This window comes from Chenopodium album, chromosome 7 (genome assembly GCF_948465745.1).
Source record: "Chenopodium album chromosome 7, dcCheAlbu1.1, whole genome shotgun sequence".
In the NCBI taxonomy this organism is placed as follows: domain Eukaryota; kingdom Viridiplantae; phylum Streptophyta; class Magnoliopsida; order Caryophyllales; family Amaranthaceae; genus Chenopodium; species Chenopodium album.
In genome coordinates this window covers 38,805,894-38,833,737 of record NC_137840.1, presented here as the reverse complement: position 1 = coordinate 38,833,737, position 27,844 = coordinate 38,805,894, and the positions used below count along the sequence as shown (strand labels likewise).

The 27,844-nt window shown below is 37.1% G+C and overlaps 1 long non-coding RNA gene and 1 pseudogene across 1 annotated transcript; both read left to right on the top strand.

The window, feature by feature from the left end:
- Positions 1-27,046, top strand: LOC145640178 (uncharacterized; annotated as a pseudogene).
- On the top strand, positions 6,037-18,307 carry LOC145641064 (uncharacterized). Its single transcript, XR_014115135.1, has 2 exons — positions 6,037-6,604; positions 18,096-18,307. It is a non-coding gene; the product is annotated as an uncharacterized LOC145641064 (long non-coding RNA).
- Positions 27,047-27,844: the final 798 nt, after the last annotated feature.

Here is a 27,844-nt window from a genome sequence, read left to right as displayed (position 1 = left end):
ATGGGGGGCATGGACATCTTAGATATGTATAAGCCTTCACCATGCAGTAAACGCTATGTACTTGTGGCTGTGGACTATTTCACTAAGTGGGTGGAAGTAGAGGCGGTAAAAGGCATCAAGACAAAAGATGTCATATCCTTCATATGAAAGAACATTATCGCCCGGTTTGGGGTACCTATGTCTATGGTATTCGATAATGGACCACAATTTGAGACGCCTCAACTTAAAACTTGGTTAGGAGATCAAGGGATCTCACACTGTTTTGCATCACTCGGCCGACCCCAAGCAAACGGCCAGGTTGAAGCCTTCAACAAACTCATCTCAGATGGTAATAAATGAATGACATGATTTATATCGACTTGATATGAAAATTCAAATGATTAATTCAAATTGGTTTTTTTACTTTAAATTATATTAGATATGAATTTTATTATGTTTTGATATATATTTTTATTTTTTATTTACTAAGTAATTGAGTTTAATAATTTCAGTGGTTTACACAATAGAGTTCTAAAAGAGAGGATTGCCTCATGCTCACATTCTTCCTTTTTTACATTGTGAAAACAAGATTTCTAATGATCAAGAAATTGATAAAATCATATATGCTAAAATTCTTGATCCAAAACAAGACCCCAAGTTGTATAAAGTTGTGGGAGATCACATGATGCATGGCCCTTGCGGTAAATTAAATCGAAACTCTCCTTACATGAAAGAGGGTAGGTGCTCGAAACATTTCCCAAAAAAATTTATCCAAGATACAAGTGTTGATGAAGAAGGGTATCCGATGTATAGAAGACGAGACAATAGAAGATTTATTGAAAAGAATGGAGTAAAGTTGGATAACAGATTTGTTGTTTCGTATAATCCAACACTCCTCCTAAAATATGGTGCTCATATCAACATTGAGTGGTGTAATCAACATAGGTCGATCAAGTACTTATTTAAGTATATAAATAAAGGAAATGATCGGATCACTGCTGCCATTTCTAAAGGATCTGAAGGACTTTGTGATAATGTTGATGAAATTCAAGCATACTACGATTGTAGGTATGATTTCATGTACTTATTTAAAATTTTTGTTGCACAATAACTTATTTAAATACACATGTAATGAATAAAATTTTAATTTGATTTATTGTTTGAAGGTATATTTCACCTTGTGAAGCAGTGTGGAGAATTTTTGGATTTTACATGCATTATAGAACTCCTTCAGTCGAAAGACTATGTTTTCATCTTCCTGGTGAGCAAAATGTCGTGTTCGAAGATGATGATCCAATAGATGTGGTATTAAATAAACCTTCCATTGAGAAATCTCAGTTTTTGGCATGGATGGAATGTAATAAAAAAAGATGCGAGAGCTAGAAAGCTCACTTATGTTGAGTTTCCAACAAAGTATGTGTGGAAAGAAGACAGGTGGGAAGAAAGGCAACGTTCATTTTCTATTGGAAGAATTTATCATGTCCCTTCAGGTTGTGGTGAAAAGTACTATTTGAGAATTTTGTTGAACCATGTGAGAGGTCCGACATGTTATGAAGATATTAGATCAGTCAATGGTGTTTTATACTCATCTTTTAAAGAAGCTTGCTATGCAAGAGGGTTGTTAGATGATGACAAAGAGTACATTGATGGAATTACGGAAGCAAGTTTTTGTGGAACTGTAACCTACCAAAGGAGCCTTTTTGCATTATTGTTATTGTCAGATAGTCTATCAAGACCAGAACATGTGTGGAATACGACATGGCATTTACTATCTGTAGGATATTCTTCACAAACAAAGGCGTTGTCTTCAAATTCAAGGTAAGCAAATATTTGTTTTTCAATACTTGAGATTAAATTTAAGTTTAATAGTTAATTTGTAATTAATATTAAGCTATATATGAATTGATTTGATTGTTATAAAATTTCTCAGTGATTCTTCATTCATAATATATAGCCTATATAGGTGAACATTGTAATTCCCTTGATATATTAATTTTCTTAAGCTGTTAGATTTGGGTTATTTATTTGGTGGGTCTTTGTATTACTATAAACATATGTCGTCCCACTAGCTGTAACTCTATGCTTATAACTTGTACAATGTATATATTCTTTGACTTGTAATGCAATTCTCATAGAATCAATATTTTTTTTTAATATCATACTAGCATGTAAGTTACTATGGTAAGATAGTACCCATCAAAAGAAATAAAATAGTATACTAAGATATTTTGTAGAATATTATCTTACGTTTAAGATAAACTAGATTTTTTTTATAAATTCCTTATTTATTTCCCAATTTTACGTATAGAATATTTCTTATTTCTAAGGTTATTATATATATAATCAAATGCAAATTACCATAAGTAAATTTCCTATATATAATATTAGAATAGTATACTTTGAATATCCTTTTTTTAAGAATATTATCTTAATCTGTAAGATATTTTAGATCTTATTAATTAGTTTTCCTCATTAGTTCTCCCTAGAATATTAATATGATGTGAATGCAAATTACCATATGTACCTTATGTAACTAACTCAATTTTTGTTTTTTTTTTTCCTTCTTTTTTTTAAACCTAACTAACTCACTTTTGATTAAAAAAAAATATTTTCTATATTTTGCATACTTTACGCTATATCCTTTTGGTTTTCATATGTAATTCTTTATTTTCATGCATGTGAATGCATTTATAAATATCTACACTACTTTTGTAATACCCGAGATTTTAAAACATGATTTATTATACTCTAATCTTTATTATATACTTAATTTAGTTTTAATCTCTATTTTACGAAGATAGAATGTTTTAGTCTTAATCTTATATTAAGATTATATTATTTCAGAAGTAAATTTTACGAAAGAAAGTAATTTATTGTTAAATTTATTTCGTTCAAATGATATTTTTATGTTTCGTTAACTATTTAAAGATTACCGTTCCTATTCCTTTCTCTCTCTAACCCTCGTTCCTATCCCTTCACCGCCCCACCGTTCCCCTTTTCCCAGCCATTGTTCGTCGGCGACTGGCACGGCTCGCCTAGCCGTCGCCGATGAGCTCAATCACTTCTTCTATCTCCCTTTCTGCCTTTAGTTTTTGTTTTTTTGGTCCGCTGGTGAAAATTGCAGAGTTCCCTTTTGGTGGTTCAACCCTGTCTATATTTTCATTTATTGATGTTATTTTTTGTTACTTGTGTTAGTCATTATATCCGTCTCGTGGCTCACCCGTCACTGCTCTCCGGTGTCCTTCAATTGGTAGCAATAAGATTGGGGTTTTCTTTGGTCGCTGGATTTCTCATCTTTCTGATATGTTTACTTTTGTGTAATTAAAGGGAAGCCTAGAGGTTTAGTTTTCTGCCTTCCTTTAGTGTTTTATTCTACTAGTACTTTGTTTCATTCTTATGGCTAGTTTTGAAGAACTAAGGGGTATGTTGTGTATTTCACATGTTGAAGAGAATGATATTTCTTCTCATGGGTTAGAGTTTTCAGTTGGCAAGTTGGAGAATCCTTTTGGGATTCTCAATTTTGTTAAGAGTTTAAAAGAAGAGGGAAACATGCTCTACAAGCAAAATCAATTGGGATCTGCTATTACAAAATACTCTCTTGCTCTTAAATTGTTGTCCTTTGCTTCAGTCTGTAGTGAAGAGGATAAATTGATGTTTTCGGGCATTGATGTGTCCCTTAATCTGAACTTGGGTGCTTGCTTCATCAAGGTAAAAGACTATGAAAGAGTGGGTCAATTATGTTCAGCGGTTTTGTGCTTTGATACTACTAATGTGAAAGCTAACTATAGAAGGGCGATTGCCGCATTAGGACTTAATAAACCAACCTTAGCTTTCATAGACCTTGCACAAGCCCTTAAATTAGATCCCAATAATAGTGAGTCACAACAAAAACTAAAGGAGGTGATATCCTTATTGGGTTGGTCTCCGGATTTTGTTGATGAGGCACTAGCAGTAACAAGGAAAGATGAGAAGTTTAGAGATTATGTTCGTTGTGGGAAGGAAGATAATGGTAGGAAGTTAGGAAAAAAAGGAAAACGAAAGGAAAGAGATGGTCGTGAAGATGGTTATGTTCGTAAGTGTTTAGGTGTGAAAGACAACACCAAAATGGAAAAGGACGTTAGTGGCAATTCTTTGGATTTGGAGGGTAAAGTCAACCTACCAACCAAGATCTTAGGCCCAACGTTATTGATAACAATTGTGTTTTGAAGGGCACTTCATAAACAAAAAACCCAAATCTCACAAGGTCAAGTTTTCGGTTTTCAAGCCGGAAGCGAAATGATTCCTATTTGTGTCTCACTCCAACGATGTATGGAGTGATTTCCAAAGGGCGAATAGTACAATACTTCTGTTCTCGCCAAAAGAATTTCATTACCATCCGAGTAGCCAATACTTTGAAAAAGATGGATAGTGGTGAAACTCAAGAAGTTTCTCCACCAATGGAGTTTAGTCACCCCCCTGTGGAAGGGTACGATAGGTGTGAAACAACTCTAGATTTGATGCAAGAAGATCCATCCACAGGTATGGCAGGTCACGAATCATCATGTGAAGCTGCGTCAATACTCCTACCAATTTCGCCTGTTTCTTCCCCTTTGCAGATTCCCGTTCACCTAAGACCTTCCTCCTCTGAAAGTTTGTTGGGTTTAGTCTCGTCTTCCCGTCCCAGGTTTAGAAGGAAATATGTCTCTATGCAAAGTAGGTCTCCAGCATGTTTTACTAACTCTTTGTTTTGCAGGTTAAGTGGTTTTAAAAGAATAGATTCTTGTCCCACTTAATACACTTGGTTTCCTAAACGTAAGAAGTTGTATGGTCCGACCCCCAATGTTTTATTGTGTATTTCTGTTTTCTGTACTTAGTTTAGGTTATAATAATGCTTTTCATTAATAGTACTCTTTGTCCAAAAAAAAAAAAAAAAAAAAAAAAAAAAAAAAAAAAAAAAATTGTATCAAAATCTATATTTTTAAAGAGACAGTGAAATGACTAAAATGCCCTCGCTCACAAAAAGAGACAAAACCCGCCTCTTTATTTCTCCTTCTCCTTGTCCTTCACGGTTAAGGAATTGATGATACAAAGTCTAGTTATTGCTCCTTTATAATTATTGGTTGCTCAAATCCATTATTATCACAATAGCAAATTTGATCTTATCATTCCTTTTCTTTCATGTTCTTTTAATAATACTACTTAAGTATTAAACGTTACCACCTCACCTCTTCCTAATTCTTCCTTCATGGTTAAGAAATTACTTGAGATAAAACCAAGTTTTGCCTCATCCAATTTCTATTTTCATCAAACTATAGTTATTACTTCTTCACAGTTAAGGCAAAGAGGACTATTTCATCTTTGCTTCGATTTTTATCGTTTGTTGTACAATTTCCATGATTATCACGTACCAAACTTTATCTCTTATTTTTCTTCTTGAAAGCTTATTAGCAACACTTAATATTCCTACATAGGGGTGTTCGCGGTGCGGTTTGTAATTTTTTCAAACCGCAAAAGTGCGGTTTGTAATTTTTTCAAACCGCACCAAACCGCACTTTTAAAAGTGCGGTTTACGGTTTAATCGTATTTTATAAAAATTGTAATTATTCTTTTTAAAACAAAATTTTATTTTATATTATAATTACTATTTAATAATTTAAATATTAAACTCTTTTTATTAACCTTTAATTAACTAATAGTAAAAAAATTAGCTCATGTATTTTAGTTCTTTTATATAATTTTAATGAAATTTAATATAAAAAGTCGCAAACCGCATTAAAGTGTGGTTTGCGGTGTGGTTTGGTCTCAATAATTTTGGAAACCGCACCAAACCGCGGTTTGATTATTTTAAAAAACTGCACCGCAATTTTCAAACCGCAAACCGCACCAAATCGCAAAATTGAGGTTTGATTTGCGGTTTGGTGTGGTCTAAACCGCACTCTGTACAGCCCTACTCCTACATTTATTCCAACCACTAAAGAAGCTATCGACACCATGGCTGTCGCTCATCATTCACTAATCCCTATCCATCATTCATGATTCTGTTGCTCCAAAAATAGTCTCCTAAGACTAAATTCTTGAGCTACTTTTCAATAAACCCAAAGTAAGTTACTCTTTTTGCTTGTAATTTTGGTATAAGTTTGACTTTTACTTTGGGAAAACTACTCTTATTTCTTAAATTAATGATTATGGTAGCATTTGCTTTTAAATGGTCATACTATCATATACTTAGATAACTTACGTAGTAATAATACTCATTTCTCAAATGAGTTTTGTTATTGTTTTTCATACTAAATATAATTTATGATTTTCAGTGTTTATAATTTTAATCTTATTCACTACTAATATGAATAGTAGTAGTATATATGTTTTTAATCTACTTTCTACTAGTAATATAAATAGTGGTAGTATCTATTTTTAAAGTAATGCTCATTTTACTCAAAATGAGGTAATACTTGTTTTGTTTCTAAAAATAAGTTTATACTTGTTTTATCAAAGACTTTGAATTGAGAAGTTACTAATAAGTATTTATTATTATTGGGTATGATCGAATGAGTCATGGCAATAAGGAATTAGTGACGAAGGTTGAGAGTTTGGATGATGATTATTGGAGAATTAGTGAGACGATGATTAAGGATGATCAAATAAGGTAATCATTATGTCTAGCAATTGTGTTTATTCCTGTACATGTAACTATTATATATGTCTAGAAACTGTGTTTAGTCCCGTATGTGTGACAATTATGTCTGGTTATTATGAATGCACGTGTGTGTTTCTGTCTGGATCCGATTGCCCGAGAGTCCGAACCCGAGATCCTGATATTCCTATCGGCAAGCTGAGAACCTACACAATGAACAGAAGTCAGCTAGCCCCGGGGTGATCCGGGGATAACCACTCTGATGATAAAGTTAGAATATGTTTAAGAGAAGGTAAGTAAGAGAGAGAAAGTAGAGAGAGAGAGAGAGAGTAATAAATGCTTACCATTTAGTGAAGCTTAATCTACTCTTTATAATAAATTTCATGACAGGTGGCTACAAGGCATGCAAGGCTTTTCTCGCCAAGTGTCAATGATAAAAGTGGCACGTGCCAAGTATCGAAAAGCCAATAAGGTCGATATGTCTGCTTTATGGAACATATCGGCCCTTATCACATATCATCCCATACAACTAGCCCCCCAAGTGAGGACGTTGGATAATTGATCGACGTTCTCACTTTAGGATATTGGTTAAATTTTGGCTACGTTTTGTTTGCAATACTCAATGTTATGTTATGTTCAGGCTGTCTTTTCCTAATACTAAAATGTGATATTAATTGATTTGGTATAATACTATGTTTCTTGTACTCTGTCGAGTATATTTGGTAAAATATTTATTGTAATGTTCGGGGATTTCAAAAATCTCCGTTTTCCCCCCAAGTGACCTTGTGTACCGATAAGACACAAGGTCTACTTAATAAAAGAACTGGGAGCGAAAAAACTCCGTTTTCCCTCAAGTGACCTTGTGTACCGATAAGACACAAGGTCTACTAAAAGAACTGGGAGCGAAAAAACTCTGTTTTCCCCCCAAGTGACCTTGTGTACCGATAAGACACAAGGTCTACTTAATAAAAGAATTGGGAGCGAAAAAACTCCGTTTTCCTCCCAAGTGACCTTGTGTACCGATAAGACACAAGGTCTACTTAATAAAAGAACTGGGAGCGAAAAAACGCCGTTTTCCCCCCAAGTGACCTTGTGTACCGATAAGACAAAAGTTCTACTTAATAAAATAACTGGGAGCGAAAAAACTCCGTTTCCCCCCCCCCCAAGTGACCTTGTGTACCGATGAGACACAAGGTCTACTTAATAAAAGAACTGGGAGCGAAAAAACTCCGTTTTCCCCCCAAGTGACCTTGTGTACCGATAAGACACAAGGTCTACTTAATAAAAGAACTGGGAGCGAAAAAACTCTGTTTTCCCCCCAAGTGACCTTTTGTACCGATAAGACACAAGGTCTACTTAACAAAAGAACTGACAAAACGTAGTCGTTTAGGAGATGAATCATTGTCTAGGTTTTAGTAAAATAAGCGGGAAATATGCATTGAGGCAAGACACGTGTTGCTAATCTAATGGTTTTATATTTAAACTTTACAAATTTTCCTAGCCATTGAATTTCTGACTCAACCTTCACATCAGTTTCTTTTTTTTAAAAAAAACTTTCCCCTTTACTTTTATATTTCATTCTCGATTATAAACAAAAGTAAAAAACAGTTCAAAAGAGAGATTTTTAGCGAAAAGGGATTTCATCTAAACTTCCATCACTGCCATAGCAGAGTAATCGCCGGTCTTTCACTTCGTCACTAAAGCACTGTTGGCGAATAGTTTTAAGGTATTTACAGATTCTAATTACTATATATATATATATATATATTCTTAAAGGATCTGCATGCTTCGTAATTCGATTTTTTTTACTCTTTAAAATTCTAAATTAAGACATTAGATGTCCAATAGTAGTATTGAGGAAGAACTTCCTTCCCTTAGCACTGTTAGGCGTCGTCTTATTAGACAATCGTTGGGGAAGGACCTTGGCCGATATGGAGGGACCGCCTCTTCTCTTTCTAACATTATTGACGATCCATTACAGCCGTTATCCCCAGAAGAACAAAAGAAAGCTTTTTACCGTCACAAATTGCTAGCCGACTGTGAGAAGGCTACTCGCCCTATCAACCCCTGTATTCCGGAAAACATTAAAATTCTTGATATCGAATCAGTTAACGTCCGTTATCACCTGAGGAGTTTTGATACTACACGCTTTGATCAATACGGTTTAAACGTCGGGAGTATTGGCGTAAGTACTACTTCTATGCCGAGAATGAAGCAAACAAGTTATCGGCCCGAAGTTGCCGCTAGAGAAGCTGCGGAATCAAGCAAAAAACCTGGGCAAGGCCAAGTGGTAAGCCCTAGTTCTTCCAACTCCGATAAAGAGGAGCGTCCTCCAACTCGGTTAGAAGATCAATCATCTCCTATTCACGAGTCTGCAGTAAATTCGGTTCTTGGGGATGAGGATGATGACAGCATTAATGCTGAGAGTAGGGACGATGTTGTTGATTTAACAGCAGAGGTAATTCAAGAGGAGAGATTGGATGAAGAGTATAACTCCGAAACCGATGAAGATGATTTTCGGCAACCCCTTGTTTTTATCAAGGAACAGTAAAGTATCAAAAGCTATAATAAACGAAAAATTCAGAAAAACCGCAATAGAAAAGGATTAATGTCGTCGTGCTAAACGATTTTATAACCTACCCGATGGTTATGATCTTTATCTCCTAGCCGCTGGATCTTCTATATTAGATTGCCCTGCTGGCCATGTTTCCGTTTACGCTAAGCATTTTGATTTTGGCTTACGGTTTCCTCTTCATCCGTTTGTGGCAAAAATTTTAAAAGCTTGGAACGTATGTTTAGTTCAGATAACCCCTCCCATAATTTGTGTCGTAATCGCCCTTATATGGGTTATGCTGTATAGGAATTTTCCTTTAACTCTTAATTCTTTTAGGAAGCTCATGACCTTAAAGAGAGATGGTCAATCTGAGGGGTGGTGGTCTTTATATACTGCTTCTCGGAAATACACAGTTCACCCCAAATTATCTAGCTGTAAAGGGTGGCAAGACAAGTTTTTCTTTTTATCTGTTCCCGATGATTATCCTGTTCGGAGAACTTTTACCGACCACATCCTCGATTCGACACCATTCCTGAGAGGGAACTTGGCCGTCATGAACTTAAGGTTGTCAACTATTTTGACATCGTTGAATCCAAGGACGATGAAGGTAGATCTCGCCTTGCTCCAAAGGTGTGGGTACCTAATGTGGGGTACATTCTCGGCAATGCCCCATTGTCACATGTCGGTCTATGCTGGACTGATTGTTATGGTATTAATCCACCATTTATTATTTTTTATGATTTATTTTCTACTGTCTTATATTTCTGCCTTATTAGCTTAATAGAACTTTAACCCCCATTTTTTTTTATATATTTCTTTTCCTACAACAGGTGTCGATAAACTAGACAATAAGCAGCTTGGATTGTCTGCTGACGGGAAAAGAGTCATTCGAAAGTGTCCTAGAGCTCCCAGCTCCAGTTACGACACGCTTGCTTCCTATTGTAGTTGCGCTTCCCCAGTCAATCCTAAAAGAAAAGCCGAAAAGATGGTTGATGACAATTCAAAGAAGAGAAAGCTAACAACTTTGAGAAACCGTTGGGGTGGCAATGTCGGAGTAAGCAACACTAGACTATCCGACGTCCAAGGTGAGAAAAAATCGAGGGAGAACGACAACCAGACTAAGCGTTCCTCTCTGTCTTCAAAGCCTGCTGAAATAGAAGACAAGACAGTGGTTCAAAGTTCTAAACCAATTACTAAGAAGATGACTGACGGAGTGGAGATTGAAGATCTCACTCATACTTTCGAGTCTCCCCCTCTTCATCATAATGAGACAATACCACCAGTTGGCCCAAACATCCCCATCACTGCCAGTGGTCCAGACAGTAGCATTCTTGGGCTTATTTATCGGTCTCATCAATAGATCGAGCGCCCTGAAGGGAGGTTTCCGAAAGTTGTTTTGAGAGGGTTCTCTGTTCCCCCTGGCCATTCGGGTGATCGATGGCAGCCAAATCTCAATGTGTACCGAAATGAGTCTCTTTATACCGACGACCCTATGCAAGGTGGGAATCTCGGCTACCGTCTTCTATGTAACTTGGCTCCTCCCCTGGACAGGCCTGTGGGCGAAATCGGTCCCCTCGCTGCTGTTCATATGCATAACATGATGAAGGTACTCAATTTGCACTTTGCCCCCTTCTCTTTTTTTTATATATCGTTATGTTTATACACACACACATTTTTTTATATTATAATATTTTATTCATGTATGCGAAATTGTGTTTTCTTTTCACCTTTTACTGCATCGTTCTTATGTTGTCGTCTATGCTCTTATGTCTGGACGACTTTTTAACGCAGGCTGTTATGTCGGTACCGAGCTTGTTGAGATGTGCCGTTATTACCAGGAGCAACATCATCAATCCTCTGCCAATCAAAATGCCTTACAAACCGCCTTGGACAATGCTGACAAGGCTCTAAATCTGCTGAAAGAAGCTAAGAAGAGGGACGACCTAGAGTTGGCATCTTTAAAGGATAAAGTTGTCAAGCTCGAGAGACTTGAGAAAGAAGTCCAACAGCTAAAAGGTCAAATTGCCGAGAAGAACCTTGCTCTTGAGCGTCTTCTCTCTCTTGAGAAAGATCTCAGTGACTCCAAGGCAAAAATTCAAAATCTTGAAGAAAAGGTTCAGAAAATGGAGGCTGACAAGCCCGACATTTGGCAAAGAGCGGTTGGCCGTTACTTGGTTTCTAAAGAATTCTGCATGCGACTCCAAGATCGCTTTGATGGAGGTTGGACAGCTGCTCAGAGGTGTATTGCCCATGTTGCCGGCTGGAAAAAGGAGGATTGGGCTAAGGTTGAAAAAGCATTTGACAACGAAGCCTACAAGATACCTTCCGGCTTTGAACAACAGCAATTTGCTGAAGAAGATTTGTTTAACTATGAGCCGAGTGTTGATGACGGCCCCAAAGATCCCAGCATTTTAGATTCCCCAGTGTCTGATAATAAACAAGCTTGAAGGGGCGGGCAGTCATCACCGACATCTTCTTGCGGGTCTTGTGTTGTTAGACCTTATCAGTCTTAGTTTGAAATATTTTTCCTGTTTTTATCAAACTGTGTTTCTTTGTTTAACAATGCTGCTTTATCGGCATATACCCTTTTTGTGGTGGTGCCTGTCGATTGTTATATTTTACTTTTTCGAACATTTAGTTGTTTTTACGTTCTAATAATTTATATTGTGTTAGTCTTATGACTATCAATTTCATATGTTAGTTAACTGTAACTCTTGCCTGTCATTACAAACTTTGTACGTAGATCATTGCATCAACAAGTTATCTAACCAATTCCCATAGTTACGACATTACTAGGCTGAACGCCCTAATTTTGCTTTTTAATTTTGACTTTCGCTTTTTAATTTTGACTTATCAGTAATACAAAGAAGATATCAAATTAACTCTATTTCCTGTATTTCCTGCCCCCCTAGTGCATATGTTTGTTAAACAACTGTATGCACTAGAACGAAATTTCCTTTGCTGATTCAGAGTATAATACCGGTCGCTTACTGCACCAATTTTGTAGTTAGTTAAGCACCCTCTCGATGATTATTATCAAAGCTACGCCTCTTGTCGGCGTATACTTCATTTGATTTTACCGGAATTATATTTTGAGCCAGCAACCTCGTGAGTTAACGATCACAATTGATCAGGTTGCGAGTACATTACCCTCACGGAAGCGGTTTTTAGCTGTCCGTCCCACTTAACGATGATTTGTTAAGTGGAGGATGCCTTTTTTAATAACAAAATTTGTAACCGATAACTTGTATATATTCACCGTTGATATTGTTGTTATTAACATTAATTTTGCTGCTTACAAAATTACTTCACACTTCTTACACGTAATACTTTTTTAGTACTACAGTGTTCCAAACATTTTTCAATGGTTTTCCATCCATTGTCTCTAAGCAAAATGATCATTGCATCACCATGTCTCTTATCCGGTATGGCCCTTCCCAATTTGCCGCCAACTTTCCATCTTCACTACCTTTTCCTATGGCCGTTGTTCTTCGCAGCACCAAATCACCTTTACTCTGAGGTCGATATGCAACCTGTTTGTTATATGCCCTTGACATTCTGTCTTTGTAGGCGGCTGATTTGACTGATGCTTTCTCCCGTATTTTAGGGAGAAAATCTAACTTTGTCGTAATAACAAATTATTCTGATCTTCACATTAATGCTGAATTCTGAATGTTGGCAACCCCACTTCCGCTGGTACCACCGCTTCTGTTCCAAATACTAATGTGAATGGTGATTCTCATGTTGCTTCTCTCACTGTCGTTCTATTTATTACTCTCTTTCTCTCTCTCTCTCTCTACTTTCTCTCTCTTACTTACCTTCTCTTAAACACATTCTAACTTTATCATCGGAGTGGTTATCCCCGGATCACCCCGGGGCTAGCTGACTTCTGTTCATTGTGTAGGTTCTCAGCTTGCCGATAGGAGTATCAGGATCTCGGGTTCGGACTCTCGGGCAATCGGATCCAGACAGAAACAATACGAAATATATAGCTGTAGCAACTCCCCCCTTTCTGGCCTTGCCACTGTTGGAAGAGACCTTAAATGGTTCCTTACCACTTCTAATGCATCCCTTTGCTCCTTTCCCCACTCGAATGCTTTGTTCTACATTAAAGCCACAAAGAACGGAAGTACTTTGTCAGCTAATTTACTGATGAATCGAGTTAACCCTGCCATCCTTCCGGTTAACCTTTGTATATCTCGGATAGTTTTCGGTTATTTCATCTCAAGCACTGCATTCACCTTGTCGGGATTAGCATCTATTCCACGTTCACTAACCATAAAACCCAAGAATTTCCCTGACCGAACTCCAAATACACATTTCTCTGGGTTCAACTTCATCTGATATTTCCGCAATGTCTCAAATGTTTCCTTCAAATCAGCTATGTGATCCTTCTTTTCTCTACTTTTAACAATTGTATCATCTACATACACTTCCACATTTTGGCCTTTCTGCTTCTCAAAAATTTTGTCAACTAACTTTTGATAAGTTGCTCCAGCGTTCTTTAACCCAAACGACATTTCCTTATAACAATACACACCCACATCTGTTATGAAGGCCGTTTTTGGCCTATCTGCCTTATGAAGACTGACTTGATGATACCCTGAGAAAGCATCCAAAAAACTGAGCATTGCATGACCAGAAGTTGAGTCCACCAATCTATCTATCCGAGGCAACGGATAACAATCCTTGGGACAAGCCCTATTCAAGTCGGTAAAGTCCACACACATTCGCCACTTCCCTGTTGGCTTTCTCACCATGACAACATTTGCTAACCACTTTGGATATGTGCACGGCTCTATAAACCCTGCTGCTAAAAGCTTATTAACTTCTGCTTCTATGGCCTCTATCTTTTCAGTAGAAAAATTTCGCTTTTTTTGCCTTACGGGCCTAAACCCTCTGTTAACATTCAAATTATGCTCCATTACCCCAGGGTGGATTCCTGGCATTTCACTTGCCGAGAAGGCAAATACATCGGCGTTCTCACGCAACAGACTTATTAGATGACACCTCATATCTACATCCATATCTGCTCCAACTTTCACTGTTCGACTGGGATCTCCTGGCTGTAACTCTATCTGCCCCGTTTCACCTCCCAGCAACGGCCTTGGAGTTGCTTCCGGTCTTGTATCAAAGTTGCTCATGGCCAGATCCCGTACCGTTGGCTCCAGCTCTTTCTTAGGATTACTTGTCACTGCATCCTCCCCAGATGGATTTTTCAAAGCTGTTACATAGCAAGATTTCGCCATTACCTGCCCTCCGCGAACCTTTTCAACAACTCCTAAATTCGATACATAAGCTATCGTTAGATGGTATGTCGATACAACTGCTTGGACATCATGAATTATAGGTCTACCGATAATGGCATTATAAGCTGATGGAACATTGACCACTAAAAATTCCGCCATCACATCTCTCGCAGTCGGCCCATCACCCAACCGTACCGGCAAAATTATGCTTCCTTTTGGTCACACTGTCGATCCATTGAACCCAATGATCGGATAAGATACTTGTGTCAGATACTGCCACCCAATCATCATTTCATTAAAAGCTTTCATGAACAAGACATTCGCAGAGCTGGCCCCATCAACCAGAACTCTTTTGACATCAGCTCCATTGATCTTTGTTATGAGCACTAGTGGGTCATCATGTGGAAATACAATACCCCTAGTGTCCTCTTTCGTAAATACAACATCTGGGATTGAAGTTGGTCGAGGGCGCTTGTCGGTATCTAGGGCATTGATGATGTGACAGTGCTCAGACAGATGTTTCTTGGCCCCACTAATTGTTCCTCCATGAACCGGCCCCCCAGTTATCACATCTACCCCTCTTCCTGTTGATACGGGAGGCATTCCACCACCTTCTTGTCGGACCACTCCACCTTGTGACCTTTTCGGCCTTGCCTCCAACTGTTGTCTTTCTATCTGTTGGGGGGGTGGTTGAGCTCCTCCCGCAGTTAACCGATATTGAGTCAAGTGCCCTTTCCTTATCAATTCCTCAATATTATCCTTCAACTTCGTGCACTCTTTGGTATAATGACCCACATCTCTATGAAACATACAGTACTTCTTAACATCTCTTGGTCTTGCCTTCATCGGAATTGCCCTTGTCCAACCTTCTCTATTTTGATTAACTAAATAAATTGTTGTTGTTGGTGTGTTCAAGGGCGTATATGAACTGTACCGCATTGGCGGTTTTGTAACTCCGAACTCCTACCGATTTCCCCCTCCCCTTCCTGGGGTTGAAGTTCTCGGCCTTCCACTTCCAGAGGTTGCCCCTTCATATTGATGTTGACCTTTGCCAGCAGCTACATTCTTACTACTCGTTTTCATCAATTCTTCACTTTTGATACAATCATGGGCTTTATTAAATATAGCTGCCAATGTCTGAAAATTCTTTCGTGTCAGGTAACGCTTAAACTCGGAATCATTTAAGCCATTCATCAATGCCATCACAGCTATCTCCTGTTGCAATTTTGGGATCGTATTCGCCTCATTATTAAATCGTCTGATATAATCTCTTAAAGATTCATCCGGCCTTTGCTCTACTGCCATCAACTCCCCTGAAGTTCTCTGCCGCACACTTTTACTAACATACTGCCCCACAAACATCTCGGTCAACTTCTCGAAACTATCTATCATTCCATTTTTCAGGTTATTAAACCAATCGGCCGCAACCCCAATTAACGTAGTCGGAAAGACTTTGCACCACACAACATCTGAGTTTGTGTACATCATCATATGCCCTTCGTATGACGTTATGAATCTACCCGTGTCTCCTCTTCTGTTATACCTACAGGTCGGCATCTTAATTTTTTCCATCGGATGGTCTAAGATACTTTGCGCAAACGGTGATGCTCTTAATTGTACCATAGTTCGTGGTACCTGTCCTTCAACCTGAGAACTTCTCTACTGATGGGTTCTTGTAATAATAGTGCGACTCGACGACTGCCCCTCTATTTGACGCGGTAAGGTATGTGTTCTTACCGGCGTTTCTTCCCAGCGGTGCCTTGGTGAATTCGTTGCTTGATTGAACTGTTCACCATGATTGACTAACGGCACCCCCCCTTCAGCCTGAGCCGTTTCAGCCTATTTTCTCTTTTTACTCATTGCTGTCATTACTCTTGCTGCTACCTGCAACTCTTCTGGTATAAACTCCGCCATGGGGTCTACTATCGTTCCCACCTGCCTTTCCGGGGTTAACGACATGTGGAACTGATTTTCTTCTAATGTATGTGTTTCGTCTTCTACCTCAATTTATGGCTGTGTTGTAATCGGTCGATTTACCGTTTTACTTATTATTGGTGTTGCATTATTTTCGGCCATAATTATTGTTACTTTGTGTGTTAGGTTCTTAGGCGATAGAAGTAATCACTACTGCCCCTCCTTCTAGCGCCAAATTGTTTCTGTCTGGATCCGATTGCCCGAGAGTCCGAACCCGAGATCCTGATACTCCTATCGGCAAGCTGAGAACCTACACAATGAACAGAAGTCAGCTAGCCCCGGGGTGATCCGGGGATAACCACTCCGATGATAAAGTTAGAATGTGTTTAAGAGAAGGTAAGTAAGAGAGAGAAAGTAGAGAGAGAGAGAGAGAGTAATAAATGCTTACCATTTAGTGAAGCTTAATCTACTATTTATAATAAATTTCATGACAGGTGGCTACAAGGCATGCAAGGCTTTTCTCGCCAAGTGACAATGATAAAACCGCTACGTGCCAAGTATCAAAAAGCCAATATGGCCGATATGTCTGCTTTATGGAACATATCGGCCCTTGTCACATATCATCCCATACAGTGTGTAAACTTAAATGGCATGTTGATGTAACACATGTATGCCTGTATGATATGTTTGGCATGTTATGATTTAAAAGCATGGTATGTGCAAATGACATGACATGATCTTTTATATCCTTGTATATATTTTTTAATGACTTGCGATATTGATGTATTTCAGCCTTATGATTTATATGAATGATTTTACATGTACAATGTTCTATTGATTTGTGGATCTCTCGAAAGTATGTTAATAATCTACGAATAACTTATTTAAAGATACATAACATAATAAATGAAAGTGAAAGACCTAGTCCATCTGGCAGTATATGTTATGTTTCTGTCATGCAATGCATTTACCCATGGGGCACAAACCCAACTATGTCGAGCACCTGCTCTATGTTATGGGCACCGGCCCATCGCGGAAGACGTTCCGCCATGTCATACTGTCCAGCGACTAGCATGTCCACCAAAAAGATTACGAATTCCTGAATTCTATTAAAGGACTTATGAGATCTCACAAGGATACCTTATTGATGAGTTTTATAATATATTGATATGTACAATCGTTTATATAGATGTCTTACCATCATACAAGGTGATCAGAATGCTATGAACGACAGGTTTTTCTAGTTATTTTATTAATTTATAAATTATGTGTATGTGATCTGTTTTGCTATGTCCCTATTAAATGTTTAACGATAATGATTATTTTATTCAAATAAGTGATACGAATGAATGATTATGAAATTTGTCAATGTGCTATGAATTTTTATGAAGTGTAAAGTTGTTTTGAAATGATTTAATATGATACGATAGATGTAACTTTTGTCGTCATTGGAAAGTGAACTGAACATGGAAAATAGGCGAGTTACAGGTGGAGGAAAGTATGTTAATGAAAGGGGGAAACATTCCCACACGAATGAAAGTTATGTTATGTCCAAAACCTTTAATTACCTATGATCTTACGTAAAGGGAATGATCCTTGCCGACACAAGTTTTAAGAAAATAATGATGTTAGATTATTTCTTTACAATTATGTATGTATGATATATGCTCAAATGATTTTGAAAGAAAAACTGTTTTTACAGGCTAGAGTAATGTCACTGAGTTTTCCACTCATTTTTGGAATTTCCTGTGTTTTCTTTGTTTTCTATTTTTATGGATAACTACAGGGATAATAATGATGGAGCTGAAGTTAATCAAAAGCAAAAGGATTAAAGGAGTTTACTTAGTTTAGGGATTATGGAATCAAGGCTTATTTATTATCGATCATCGAGAGCTGATATTATTTTATTACAGTAAGGAAGACTGGAGTTGTATTATTTATTGAATATTCTCATTAAAGAGTATGTTTATTTGTGGGCCCATAACCCACAAGTGGCTATGAGATTATCTATATATAATTGATTTCGCTTCGTATGATGAGTAAAAAATGGTTTATCTATGGTTAATTAATTCCGCTGCGAATGACGAGTTAAGTACGGTCCGGTGACGCCGATTAAAAGTCAGGGTGTTACAACTTTACTTATTTGTTATATTTTAGGCCATGTTAGCTTTGAGAAGGATCGATCCGTGAAAATTTCTTTGATGCATTTAGACATTTAGTTGTACGTTTAGTCGCACATTTTCATTTTTGTTTTAACAATACATTTGCATAATTGAGTATACATAATTATGTACTTCGTACCTCACAATTTCACATTATGATTGTTCACTTAATCATTTAATAGAATAATATACTTACAATAAGCTTTAATGCAAATCATTGACATAATTTCAATTATATTATAGATTTGCAGTTAACATATGATCAGCTAAAGAATTTCACTTGATCTGAAATAGAAAAGTTTTTGCAAAGTAATGGTAGAACACTTTAAAAATATCCCATGATACCTTTTCCAGATGATATGTTCATGTCAGAAGGAAGAAACAAGTTGATTCAAGATGAGTTGCAGTATGATAGATCATCATTACAACAAGAACATGAGGCCCTTTGTTCAAGTCTTACCGATGAGCAAAAAGAGGTGTAAAATAAAATCATGAGTGCGGTTTCAAAAGAGGAGGGAGGTGTTTTCTTCATATATGGCTATGGTGGCACGGGTAAAACTTTCATTTGGAGAACTCTATGCGTTGCTATAAGATCCAAAGGAGAAATTGTGCTCCCTGTTGCTTCAAGTGGAATTGCATCATTTCTCCTTCCCCGAGGAAGAACAGCTCACTCTAGGTTTAAAATACCTTTGAATGTAACGGAAGACTCAACATGCAATATAAAACCGGGAAATGATTTGGCGGAGCTTTTAAAAAAGACAAAGCTTATCATTAGGGATGAAGCTCCTATGGTAAATAAATTATGTTTTGAAGCACTAGACAAAAGTTTAAGAAATATTTTAAGGCCTTCAGAGCAACCATTTGGGGGTAAGGTAGTCGTCTTTGGAGGAGATTTTCGACAAATCCTTCCAGTTATCTCAAAGGGAAGTAGACAAGACATTGTGTTTGCAACAATCAATTCATCTTATTTGTGGAATTTTTGTGAGGTCCTAAAATTGACAAGAAATATGAGGCTTCAAGTAGGACGATCAAGTTCAAGTAATACAGATATAAGAGAATTTTCAGAGTGGATATTAAAAATTGGAGATGGCACGGTAGGAAAGACAAATAATGGTGAAGGCACTATAGAAATTCCTGATGACAATCTGATAAAGGAAGCAACAAATTCGATAGAAGCAATTGTCGATATTACTTATATATCCATCTATTCTTCAGAATTTGTAAGATCCAAAATACTTTCAAGAGAGAGCAATTCTAGCACCAACTCACGAAAATGTTGAAGCTATATGTTGTATATTTGGAGTAACACTCGAAATACACAAGGGATAAACCAAGGGATAGATAAGGCTAAGAACCAAAGGTTTCTTAGATATAGTCACACCACTAAGAAACGTTTTGGGTTCCTAAGATCACAAGCCAACTAGTAGCCTAAACTAGCTAACTAAGCAAAGGAAACGAAATTCCAAATCCAAGAATTTCAGGTTTTGTTTCTAATCCAAGAAACGAATGTAAGACAGGTTTTTTTATGTTTTAATGATCTCCTTTTCTCATTCACATTTGCTTGCTATTTATAGTAAACAAGCATCCTTAAGTACAAGCTAAACTAAGTGAAATTTCAGCTCACTTGTTACACGCCTAAGCTAAGCATCAAAAACAGATTTTGTGTCTAGATACATCAATAAAAGAAGCTATGTTTTGTGTCTAGATACATCAATAAAAGAAGCTATGTTTTGTGTCTAGATACATCAATAAAAGAAGCTATGTTTTGTGTCTAGATACATCAGCTTAAAAAGTGGGCATAACCTTCCCTAGAATCACGCCTTAATTCACGCCCAATTCAAACAGCAAAAAGAAGTGTAACTCCTTCTTGATTCAATGTATGTAGACAAGAGTGTATTTGGACGCCTTTTGATGCTCAAATGCTGACTGAAATGACGCCCACTTGGAGGCTCAATTGATAGCTTGCAACTCCTCATTGAAGCTGATTGTAACACCCAATTTAAAGCCTTTGAAACTCCTCCAAAAGGAATTTTCGGATTCTATGTTTTTCCCAAGCTAAACGGTTGCCTTCTTGTTGTATCTTGTACTTGTACTTCATGTGAATGTGACACTACATTTTCAAACTTTAACAAGATAAAGAAAACTAAAGAAAATGAAACTAATTTGCAAACTTAAAATAAGACTAAAGTTTACAAGTTATTCAAAGCATAAAATGAACTAGATTGAACTAGTTAATAAGAACAACAAGAAACTCAAAGGATTGAATATCTTGCTGCACATGGATAGAACGCATAGCACCAATGCATGATGCTACGTCTTGAACTAAAGAAACGTCCATAACCAAGTTGTTAGGCTTGGCTACAACATTCCTCCCTTCTTGAAAAGAGTTTGCCCTCAAACTCGGCAACTCTTCAAACTCATCATAGTAAGGTGATAAATCAGCCACATTAAAGGTGCTAGAAACACCATAGTCTCCGGGCAACTCAACTTTGTAAGCATTATCATTCACCTTTTCAACAATAGCAAATGGACCATCACTACGAGGACTAACCTTGGACCGTCTTTTGGAAGGAAATCTTTCCTTTCAAAGATGAATCCAAACTAAATCACCGGGCTGAAACTGGACCTCCTTTCTTTTCTTGTCATAGTATGCCTTTGTCTTTGCATTAGCTTGTTCAATTTTGGAACGAACTTGCTCATGCATAGACTTGATTTCTTTTGCACGCACCTCGGCATCATTGCTGAACTTGTTTGGTGAGGGAATGGGAGTGAGATCAATAGGAGTGCGCGGATTGAATCCATACACCACTTCAAAAGGACTCAAACCTGTCGTCTTGCTAGGTACACGATTGTAAGCAAACTCCGCATGAGGAAGCATCTCTTCCCATTGCTTGGGACGTTTAGTAGCCAAAGACCGCAACAAGGATCCCAAAGTTCTATTAGTCACTTCGGTTTGACCATCTGTTTGAGGATGACTTGAAGTGCTAAAGTTCAATTTCGTGCCCATCTTCCTCCATAATGTAAGCCAAAAATGACTTAGAAATTTTGGATCACGATCACTCACCATGGATTTAGGTACACCATGCAAACGAACAATCTCATTGAAGAACAAGTTAGCAACATGAGTAGCATCATAAGTTGTATGAAAAGAAATAAAATGAGCCATTTTAGAAAAACGGTCCACAACAACCATAATGGAATCTTTCTTTCGTTGGGTCATAGGAAGTCCCACAACGAAATCAAGACTAACATCTTCCCATGGAGCTTGCGGAATAGGTAAGGGCAAAAGATAGCCTTGTGGAAGACTATGACTCTTGGCCTTTTGACAAACCACGCATCTTTTCACAATAAACTCCACATCACGAACCAATCTAGGCCAATGAAAGTACTCTTGGACAAGAAGAGTAGTCTTCTCTATGCCAAAGTGTCCCGCCATTCCTCCTTCATGAAACTCTTTGATAAGAGATTCTCTTAGACTTGATCTTGGAATGCACAACCTGTTTCCTTTGAACAAATAGCCATCTAAAATGTAATAATCTTTGTAAGCATGATTAGAACATTTTAGAAATAAATCACCAAAGTCATGATCATTTTTGTAACTTGCTTTCACATCTTCAACACTAATCACTCTTGCCTTGAAAGAATTCAAGAGTGTGTATCTCCTTGAAAGTGCATCAGCTCCTTTGTTCATGGCGCCTCTCCTATGTTTGATCACAAAATGAAAAACTTGCAAATACTCCACCCATTTGGCATGGCGTGGTTGGAGTTTTTGTTGGCTTTGAAGATATTTGAGAGCTTCATGATCTGAATGAAGGATGAACTCCTTGGAAATGAGGTAATGTCTCCAATGGTCCAAAGCACGAACAAGAGCAAAGAACTCCTTATCATAGGTGCTATACTTCCGTTGTGCTTCATTGAGTTTTTCACTAAAGTAGGCAAGGGGACGCCCAACTTGTGACAAAACAGCACCAATACCAACTCCACTAGCATCACATTCAACTTCAAAAACTTCATCAAAGTTAGGTAAAGAAAGAATAGGTGCACTAGTAAGTTGATGTTTTACCTCATCAAAGGCCTTTTGAGCCTTATCATTCCAAACCAACTTCTGATTTTTAGTTAGCTCGGTGATAGGTGCCATGAGAGTACTAAAATTTCGCACAAATCTCCTATAGAAAGAAGCAAGTCCATGAAAACTACGAACTTGTTGAATTGTTTGTGGCGTGGGCCACTCACGAATTGCAGCAACTTTCTTTTCATCAACCTCTATGCCTTGAGATGAAACTTTGAAACCAAGAAAAATAACTTGGGAAGTGAAAAAATGACACTTCTCTAAGTTACCATATAGTTGCTCACGAGCAAGGGCTTCAAAAACCTGTTGCAAATGCATAGCATGCTCTTCTTCTTCCCTACTATACACCAAAATATCATCAAAATAGACTACAACAAATTTACCCATGAAAGGTTGCATAACCTGATTCATAAGGCGCATAAATGTAGATGGTGCATGAGACAAACCAAATGGCATCACAAGCCACTCATAGAGGCCCTCCTTTGTCTTGAAAGCGGTCTTCCATTCATCTCCTTCGAAAATTCGAATTTGATGATAGCCACTTCTCAAATCAATTTTAGAGAACACTTTAGAACCATGCAAATCATCAAGTAAATCATTCAACCTTGGAATAGGAAACCGGTACTTGATAGTGATTTTTATTGATTGACCTACTATCAACACACATTCTCCATTCTCCATTTTTCTTAGGTACAATCAAAGTAGGACAAGCACATGGACTAAGAGACTTACGAATAAGACCCTTTGATAACAATTCCTCCACTTGTCTTCTAATTTCCTCGGTTTCTTTGGGATTGGTTCTATAGGCTGGTTTGTTTGGGAGCATGGATCCGGGTACAAGATCAATCTTGTGTTGGATGTCACGCTTTGGGGGTAATCCGTGAGGGATATCTTTGGGGAAAACATGGGAATAGGTTTTGAGAAGAGAGGTGAGGAGTGGGTGGTTTTCTTCTTTGGACGGTTGAGAGGGGGTATCAAGTTGGCTCAAAATGAAGTGTTTGTGAACTCTATATTTATGGAATTCAGATTTTATGAGAGTGGTGAGGGAAGTGGGAGGCGTGGATATGGGGTGATCATTTTTAAGGTTTAAAGGGGTAAGGACAATTTTCTTTCCATCCTTAGAAAAGGAGTAGGTGTTTTTGTAACCATCATGCATCACACGCCTATCAAATAACCAAGGTCTACCAAGTAAAACATGACATGCATCCATAGGCACAACATCACACCATAATTCTTCATCATAAGTTTTACCAATGCTAAGTGATAACAAGACTTGTTGTGTGACATGAATCCCTTTACTATGACTTAACCATTGAATTTTATATGGTTTAGGATGAGGGATAGTTTTCATTTTCAACTTGTCTATCATAACTTGCGAAGCTACATTGGTACAACTACCTCCATCAATAATCAAAGTGCATACCTTTCCACCAATGGTGCAACGAGTGTGAAAGATTGCCTCACGTTGCAAGCTCCCTTCTTGGTCCAACATATTGCTAAGCGTACGTCGAACCACCAAGCATTCTCCTTCATCCGGACCTAGGCACGCATACTCATCATTCTCTTCAAGATTGCTATCCTCTTCAACTTCTAATTCGTTCTCCTCTTCATACTCTACCAAAGTAACAATTTTTTTATTTGGACAATCACTAGCCATATGTCCAAGGCCTTGACACCTAAAGCATCTTCTTGGGGCTGGTTTTGGGTTGGAATTTTGGGTGTTTTGTGAAGGTGGTTTAGAAGTAGGCTGATTGGATGTGGGTTTGAAAGGTGGGAAATTGGATGTTTGCTTTCTTTGGGGAAATGAGGTTTGAGATGCAAAACGTGATGATTCACTTTTGCCTCTTGCTTTTTGTTGCTGCTCAATCTTATGTGCTAAGATAATGAGCTCTTCAAGGGTGGTGTAAGGGTGTAGTTCGGCCACATTGGCTATTTTTGGGTCAAGTCCACCTAGGAACCGAACCAAAGTTTGAGGCTCATCTTCCTCTACTCCACACTTCATAACAAATCCTTCAAACTCCCTAGCATATTCCTCTACTGATTTCGTACCTTGCTTAAGGTTATGGAATTTTGAAAAGTTTTCTTGCACATAGTATGTGGGAAGAAACTTTTGTTTCAACAATTTCTTCATCTTAACCCATGAGCTCACTTTTTCTTTGTCTTGCCTTTCCCTCTTGGCGCACACACTAGCCCACCAAGTTGAGGCATATTTTCGTAGCTTCAAGGCCACAATTTTCACCTTTTTCTCTTCCGGTGTTTGCTTATAGTCAAACACTCTCTCCACCGTTCTTAACCATTCTACAAACTCATCAGCATCGAGTTTGCCATCATATTCAGGAATGTCTGCTTTTATGTCATTATTAGGTCGTGACCTTTCTCTTTCATGAGAAGGTCTATCATTGTGATTGAAATTAGATTCACTCAATTCTTCATCACTATGATTGGGTGAGCCCTCTTTTTGATGGCGCAACTTAATAGAAAGATCTTTTAACTGATCTTGCAAGTATTGCATTCGTTGCTCCATATCTACTTTCTCTTGTGCAACCTTATTGACATATTCTTGCCAATTAGGGGGTGGGATGTCGGACATGGTTTGTGTTTGGGGTATGTGTTTGGGTATGTGTTTGGGGTATGTGTTTGGGTATTTGTTTTGCTAGATCCCCCCTCCTTCTAGCGCCAAATGTTGTATATTTGGAGTAACACTCGAAATACACAAGGGATAAACCAAGGGATAGATAAGGCTAAGAACCAAAGGTTTCTTAGATATAGTCACACCACTAAGAAACGTTTTGGGTTCCTAAGATCACAAGCCAACTAGTAGCCTAAACTAGCTAACTAAGCAAAGGAAACGAAATTCCAAATCCAAGAATTTCAGGTTTTGTTTCTAATCCAAGAAACGAATGTAAGACAGGTTTTTTTATGTTTTAATGATCTCCTTTTCTCATTCACATTTGCTTGCTATTTATAGTAAACAAGCATCCTTAAGTACAAGCTAAACTAAGTGAAATTTCAGCTCACTTGTTACACGCCTAAGCTAAGCATCAAAAACAGATTTTGTGTCTAGATACATCAATAAAAGAAGCTATGTTTTGTGTCTAGATACATCAATAAAAGAAGCTATGTTTTGTGTCTAGATACATCAATAAAAGAAGCTATGTTTTGTGTCTAGATACATCAGCTTAAAAAGTGGGCATAACCTTCCCTAGAATCACGCCTTAATTCACGCCCAATTCAAACAGCAAAAAGAAGTGTAACTCCTTCTTGATTCAATGTATGTAGACAAGAGTGTATTTGGACGCCTTTTGATGCTCAAATGCTGACTGAAATGACGCCCACTTGGAGGCTCAATTGATAGCTTGCAACTCCTCATTGAAGCTGATTGTAACACCCAATTTAAAGCCTTTGAAACTCCTCCAAAAGGAATTTTCGGATTCTATGTTTTTCCCAAGCTAAACGGCTGCCTTCTTGTTGTATCTTGTACTTGTACTTCATGTGAATGTGACACTACATTTTCAAACTTTAACAAGCTAAAGAAAACTAAAGAAAATGAAACTAATTTGCAAACTTAAAATAAGACTAAAGTTTACAAGTTATTCAAAGCATAAAATGAACTAGATTGAACTAGTTAATAAGAACAACAAGAAACTCAAAGGATTGAATATCTTGCTGCACATGGATAGAACGCATAGCACCAATGCATGATGCTACGTCTTGAACTAAAGAAACGTCCATAACCAAGTTGTTAGGCTTGGCTACAACACTATAAATGATTATATGTTATCTTTAATGCCAGGTGAAGATAAAGTTTTAATTATTACTTTTTTTTTTGAAAAGAAGTTTTAATTATTACTTGCTTATAAATGATTACTTCTTAATTTAATATATAAGATTTTTATTGACTATTACTTTCTATCTTTAATGCTAGGTGAAGAAATAGAGTACTTGAGTTCTGACAGCATATGTCAAGCAGATACAACCATGGGAATTGAAGACTTTTATCCACCCGAGTTCCTAAACACCATTAGATGCTCCGGTTTGCCAAATCACCGGCTAAGATTGAAGGTTGGTGTTCCTGTTATGCTTCTCAGAAATATTGATCAGTCTTCTTGCTTATGTAATGGTACCCAATTGGTGATAACTCAGCTAGGAAAGTATGTTGTTGAAGCCAAAATAATTTCAAGTAGTAACATTGGGCATAAAGTGTTCATTCCTAGAATGGTCCTAAGCCCATCGGATACTACCACTTTGCCAATCAAGCTTCAACGTAGACGATTTCCGTTGGTAGTTTGATTTGCTATGACAATAAATAAAAGCCAAGGTCAATCACTCTCACATGTTGGTTTATATCTTCCAAAACTGGTTTTTAGTCATGGTCAACTTTATGTTGCAATCTCTAGAGTTACAAACAAGAAAGGTTTGAAGGTTCTAATATGCGATAAGGACGGAAATATTGCTAACACTACAAACAATGTAGTATACAAAGAAGTATTTCAAAATTTGCCATGAGAAGGTATTACTCAACACTGATTAATAAATAAATTAATATTCATCATTTGCAACGTTGTTTTAAATCTACATTGTTAAACTCTCAACTTTTTTTGTAATCAATTTTTACATTGCAGTGCTACAATTCATGGACTTTTATTAATGCCCAACAAATGGAAGAAGTAGGTAGAAATTAAAAGGCATTAAGTATTTTAATTAGATTTTTGTGGTTAGAATTGAATAATTTAAATTTTATTCAAACATTGTATGTGTTGGCCTAGAGCTTAAATTGATTTGTTTGTGTCATTTTTTTTCTTCGTATAAGACAATTATTTATTGCATGATTACTTATATGATCAGAAAGCAAGAAGTTTTAACAAAAACACTTCTACAACGACATATCATTCACAGTATACAGTTGATGATAGTTTTGTTTCATATTTTTATTACTCATAAATTGGATTAATATCGCATATTATTAGTTAATCTTATTTAATATTATAAGCCATGCATCGCACGGGCATTGTACTAGTTACTTAATACTAAAAGCGAAACCAGTGATGACACATGTCATTCACTGGTTAAAAATTTTCCCTCCATTTTTTCTTTCCTTCTTTTTTGTGTGTTTTTTTTTTATTTTGTCAATTCTTCATGAAAATTATTTATAGCCTATAATATTCACCTAATGAAATATTCTTATATGTATATATTTTTTTATATTAGGTAATTTTTGTAATTTTCTCCAAAATTTCTACAATATTCTCATGCTAATATTTCTATAATAATCTCATGCTAATATTATTTTTGGTGAACTCATGC